We start from the raw sequence: 6,520 nt of genomic DNA on the forward strand, positions 1-6,520 counted from the left end.
ATAATTGATCCCTCAGGTCAAAGGTGAAGCCCACGAAGATCTGGAGAAGGCTGGCCAGGATGCAGGAGATGCAGAGAGTGAAGGCCATGCCAAAGAGAGGGAGACTGACCTGGCAGGTGGTCTACTTTGGCTGTCCCAAGAAAAACTGATACAGCAAAAGCAGTCCAGCAGGGGCAGCATTTCCAGGAAGCAGAAGTAGCCTCTGGCCATGGCAAACAAAATGGCCACCAGAAGGGTGACGACAATCCCCAAGACTTTAAATGAGACTACAACAATGGTGAAACCGTCAGTCCACCCCAGGTACTCTGTGATTTTCACTCTGGATTCACTCAACCGGTTTGCACATTTGGGACTATTCAATTGGTTCCATTGTGACAGACAAGCTCAATCATTGCAGTATTTGAGCCGATGCAGGTCTGATCTGTGTTCATAAAGGAAGGAGTGTCTGTCAGATGCATCATAAGGCAATACAATGTGGACCAACTGGTTCCTACAGTGATGAGGTGTATCAGTGAAACACTTTGTACCTCGACTCTCCCTTCAGTGGGTAGAACAAGGAAGGAGGTTTGGCAGACCCTATTGTCCTGTTTCAGCATGTATTTGCATTTTTCCCATAGGGAATGCCTACTCTCTGAAGTTAACTTGGATGATTATCCTTCTAAACGCCATAAATTAAGTTGCTGTCGTGTGTGTGTGTGTGTGTGTGTGTGTGTGTGTGTGTGTGTGTGTGTGTGTGTGTGTGTGTGTGTGTGTGTGTGTTGGCCCGCTACACACTGTACTAAAAGTCCAAGCAAATACTGCCAATGTTCCCAGAACAGGAAATATGGCTTTGTTCCCAGAACCAATGGGAAACCAAAAAGGTATGTTCCCACAACTTCCAAGGAACCAAATGTGCAAGCTGGGTCCCTCCTGCAGCATTTGTTTGTGATAGTGGCAGGCAAAAAGGCTTGGTTTGCAATTTGTCCAGAAGGGGGTTACAGGTTCAGGTATAAAATTCAAAGTCATATTAATTCAGATATATTCATTTATCAAATTTGCATTTCATATTCTCACATATATTTATTGTACCTGTGGGCTGCTACTAGATAGAAGAAAAAAATAAACAATCAGAAAAATGCATACAAATATACTGCTCAAAAAAATAAAGGGAACACTTAAACAACACAATGTAACTCCAAGTCAATCACACTTCTGTGAAATCAAACTGTCCACTTAGGAAGCAACACTGATTGACAATACATTTCACATGCTGTTGTGCAAATGGAATAGACAACAGGTGGAAATTATAGGCAATTAGCAAGACACCCCCAATAAAGGAGTGGTTCTGCAGGTGGTGACCTCAGACAACTTCTCTATGCTTCCTGGCTGATGTTTTGGTCACTTTTGAATGCTGGCGGTGCTTTCACTCTAGTGGTAGCATGAGACGGAGTCTACAACCCACACAAGTGGCTTAAGTAGTGCAGCTCATCCAGGATGGCACATCAATGCGAGCTGTGGCAAGAAGGTTTGCTGTGTCTGTCAGCGTAGTGTCCAGAGCATGGAGGCGCTACCAGGAGACAGGCCAGTACATCAGGGAGACGTGGAGGAGGCCGTAGGAGGGCAACAACCCAGCAGCAGGACCGCTACCTCTGCCTTTGTGCAAGGAGGAGCAGGAGGAGCACTGCCAGAGCCCTGCAAAATGACCTCCAGCAGGCCACAAATATGCATGTGTCTGCTCAAACGGTCAGAAACAGACTCCATGAGGGTGGTATGAGGGCCCGACGTCCACAGGTGGGGGTTGTGCTTACAGCCCAACACCGTGCATGACGTTTGGCATTTGCCAGAGAACACCAAGATTGGCAAATTCGCCACTGGCGCCCTGTGCTCTTCACAGATGAAAGCAGGTTCACACTGAGCACATGTGACAGACGTGACAGAGTCTGGAGACGCCATGGAGAATGTTCTGCTGCCTGCAACATCCTCCAGCATGACCGGTTTGGCGGTGGGTCAGTCATGGTGTGGGGTGGCATTTCTTTGGGGGGCCGCACAGCCCTCCATGTGCTCGCCAGAGGTAGCCTGACTGCCATTAGGTGCCGAGATGAGATCCTCAGACCCCTTGTGAGACCATATGCTGGTGCGGTTGGCCCTGGGTTCATCCTAATGCAAGACAATGCTAGACCTCATGTGGCTGGAGTGTGTCAGCAGTTCCTGCAAGAGGAAGGCATTGATGCTATGGACTGGCCCGCACGTTCCCCAGACCTGAATCCAATTGAGCCCATCTGGGACATCATGTCTCGCTCCATCCACCAACGCCATGTTGCACCACAGACTGTCCAGGAGTTGGCGGATGCTTTAGTCCAGGTCTGGGAGGAGATCCCTCAGGAGACCATCCGCCACCTCATCAGGACCATGCCCAGGCATTGTAGGGAGGTCATACAGGCACGTGGAGGCCACACACACTACTGAGCCTCATTTTGACTTGTTTTAAGGACATTGCATCAAAGTTGGATCAGCCTGTAGTGTGGTTTTCCACTTTAATTTTGAGTGTGACTCCAAATCCAGACCTCCATGGGTTGATAAATTGGATTTCCATTGATTATTTTTGTGTGATTTTGTTGTCAGCACATTCAACTATGTAAAGAAAAAAGTATTTAATAAGATTATTTCATTCATTCATTCAGATCTAGGATGTGTTATTTTAGTGTTCCCTTTATTTTTTGAGCAGTGTATAGAGAACAGTATCAACAGTTTTGTCATATGCAAGGAATAGAAACTAACAAAGCTCCCCCTCCCCGACTCATTCCCCCAACCCCCTCAGTCCCCATCCATCCACCCGCCCGCAATCTCCCTCTCCTAACCGGAAACCATGTTTCCCCCTGCTTCCCTCCCCGCTCCTCCTGCATCTTCGTCTTTCAGATGGGCGGACCAGAAACCCAGTGACAACACTTAGGTCTGCAGCTGCCATTTTCTGATGGGAAAGAGAAATGTCCCTGTATTTACCAGAAAAAGTAGCTAATCCACCATGGCAGAAGAGGAAGATCCAGACTGTTGATTGGGAAACAAGAACAAACAATGAGGCATAAGGATTGGGTTTTGAAGGACCACTCGTCACATTGTCCAAGGTGGCTTTGTGTTACGATAAAAAATGCATTTTCTGTCCAGATGAAGATGTTGATACGGCATTGAAAAAGACCCACCACTAACCAAATGTCTCTTTGTTTTCCAGTCCAACAGGACTGCATCCCTCAGACCATCTGGTGCATGGACATCCTGTACCAGTGTGATCCAAGCGCGAGCGTCCAGTTGTGGAGACTACAGCACATCGAGCCTGTGGACGGACAGGTCAGTAACTCATCAAACATGATCAAATATTGTGTAAAACATTGAATTGGTAGATGAATGGACATTTTTACTTTATGTCCCCTTTTCCCCCTATTTTAGACATGCGGCGTGACATGCAAAACGTCAGGCTCACCCCAGCAGAAGCAGTGCTTGATCAATGCCACCCTCAGCAAGAAGATCTGCTGGAAGTGATGTACTCTCTCTCACACTCTGGGGTAAGACATCATTTAACCATCACAGATATAAATTCCCACTGTGCACATGATAAAATGAAATTTGAATTGTCTTGTACTACTGAATGAAACTGTGAGGAGATACACTCAGACCAGCCTTTGTGATCAAACTTATGTAAACTACATTACTTTAGTTGGCTGCTTTGAGCAAAGCTTGAATATAATGTAACCTATTCTGGGAGACTAGTGTGATTGTATGAACCATGTGGAATACACTACTGGTCAAAAGTTTTAGAACACCTACTCATTCAAGGGTTGTTATTGTAGAATAACAGTGTAGAATAACAGTGAAGACATCAAACTATGAAATAACACATATGGAATCATGTAGTAACCAAAAATATATTTTATATTTTAAATTCTTTAAATAGCCACCCTTTGCCTTGATGACAGCTTTGTACACTCTTGGCATTCTCTCAACCAGATTCACCTGGAATGCTTTTCCAACAGTCTTGAAGGAGTTCCCACATATCCTGAGCACCTGTTTGCTGCTTTTCCTTCACTCTGCGGTCCGACTCATCCCAAACCATCTCTATTTGGTTGAGGTCAGGTGATTGTGGAGGCCAGGTCATCTGGTGCAGAACTCTCCTTCTTGGTAAAATAGCCCTTACACAGCCTGGAGGTGTGTTGGGTCATAGTCCCACTAAGCCCAAACCAGATGGGATGGTGTATCGCTGCAGAATGCTGTGGTAGCCATGCTGGTTAAGTGTGCCTTGAATTCTAAATAAATCACAGACAGTGCCACCAGCAAAGCACCCCCACACCATAACACCTCCTCCTCCATGCTTTACGGTGGGAAATACACATACAGAGATCATCCGTTCACCCACACCACGTCTCACAAAGACATGGCGGTTCGAACCAAAGGACAACTTTCCACCAGTCTAATGTCTATTGCTCGTGTTTCTTGGCCCAAGCAAGTCTCTTCTTATTATTGGTGTCCTTTAGTAGTGGTTTCTTTGCAGCAATTCGACCATGAAGGCTTGATTCACGCAGTCTGCTCTGAACAGTTGATGTTGTGATGTGTCTGTTTCTTGAACTTTGAAGCATTTATTTGGGCTGCAATTTCTGAGGCTAGTAACTCTAATGAACTTATCCTCTTCAGCAGAGGTAACTCTGGGTCTTCCTTCCCTGTGGCAGTCCTCATGAGAGCCAGTTTCATCATAGCGCTTGATGGTTTTTGCAACTGCACTTGAAGAAACTTTCAAAGTTCTTGACATTTTCCATATTGACTGACCTTCATGTCTTAAAGTAATGATGGACTGTCATTTCTCTTTGCTTATTTGAGCTTTTCTTTCCATAATATGGACTTGGTCTTTTACCAAGTAGGGCTGTCTTCTGTATACCACCATACCTTGTCACAACACAACTGATTGGCGCAAACACAAAGAAGGAAAGAAATTCCAGAAATTAACTCTTAAGAAGGCACACCTGTTAATTTAAATGCATTCCAGGTGACTACCTCATGAAGCTGGTTGAAAGAATGCCACGAGTGTGCAAAGCTGTCATCAAGGAAAAGGGTGCCTATTTGAAGAATCTCAAATATACAATTTGATTTGTTTAACACTTTTTTGGTTACTACATGATTCCATATGTGTTATTTCCTTGTTTTTATGTCCTTAATATTATTCTACAATGTAGAAAAAAGTAAAAATAAAGAATAACCCTTGAATGAGTAGGTGTTCTAAAACTTTTGACCGGTAGCATATTTCTGGACAATTTGCTTCCCTGAAAACAGGTACTGATAGGAGGAGCAATATGAGTCTGTCAGAGGTCATCACTCTAGATCAGAATAGATGGAGGCTTTGGTGGTCCACATAACCAAGAAGCAAGTGTCCCTTCCAGTGATATGGAGCTGACCTTGGACCTGGTGCCAGTAAGGATGGTCTTCACGGAGGCGGTAAGACCCTCCCTCCTTGATATAGAAATCCTTCGACTTCACTGCCTCTTCAATGGTAAGGTCCCTTGCACCATAGGTATACTTGACCTCCAGCACCACTGTTTTAAAAATATATATATATTTCAACTTTATTTAACCAGGTAGGCCAGTTGAGAACAAGTTCTCATTTACAACTGCGACCTGGCCAAGATAAAGCATAGCAGTGCGACAAAAACAACAACACAGAGTTACACATAAACAAACGTACAGTCAACAATACACAAAAGAAAAGAAAAATAGAAAGAATCTATGTACAGTGTGTGCAAATGTAGAAGAGTAGGGAGGCAGGCAATAAATAGGCCATAGGGGCAAAAATAATGACAACTTAGCATTAATACTGGAGTGATATATGTGCAAATGATAATGTGCAAGTAGAGTTACTGGGGTGCAAGAGGGTAAGTAATAATAAGGGGAGGAGGTAGTCGGGTGTGCTATTTACAGATTGGCTGTGTACAGGTACAGTGATCGGTAAGCTGCTCTGACAGCTTATGCTTAAAGTTAGAGAGGGAGATAAAAGACTCCAGCTTCAGAGATTTTTGCAGTTCGTTCCAGTCATTGGCTTTGAGGATGACCAGTGCAATATACCTGCTGGAGCGCGTGCTATGGGTGGGTGTTGCTATGGTGACCAGTGAGCTGAGATAAGGCGGGGCTTTACCTAGCAAAGACTTATAGATGACGTGGAGCCAGTGGGTTCGGCGACGGATATGTAGCGAGGACCAGCCAACGAGAGCATACAGGTCGCAGTGGTGGGTAGTATATGGGGCTTTGGTGATAAAACGGATGGCACTGTGATAGACTACATCCAGTTTGCTGAGTAGAGTGTTGGGGGCTATTTTGTAAATTACATCACCGAAGTCAAGGAGCGGTAGGATATTCAGTTTTACGAGGGTATGTTTGGTGGCATGAGTGAATGAGGCTTTGTTGCGGAATAGAAATCCGATTCTAGATTTCATTTTGGATTGGAGATGCTTAATGTGAGTCTGGAAGGAGAGTTTACAGTCTAACCAGACACCTAGGTATTTGTAGT

Source organism: Salmo salar, chromosome ssa09 (assembly GCF_905237065.1).
Source record: "Salmo salar chromosome ssa09, Ssal_v3.1, whole genome shotgun sequence".
Taxonomy (NCBI): domain Eukaryota; kingdom Metazoa; phylum Chordata; class Actinopteri; order Salmoniformes; family Salmonidae; genus Salmo; species Salmo salar.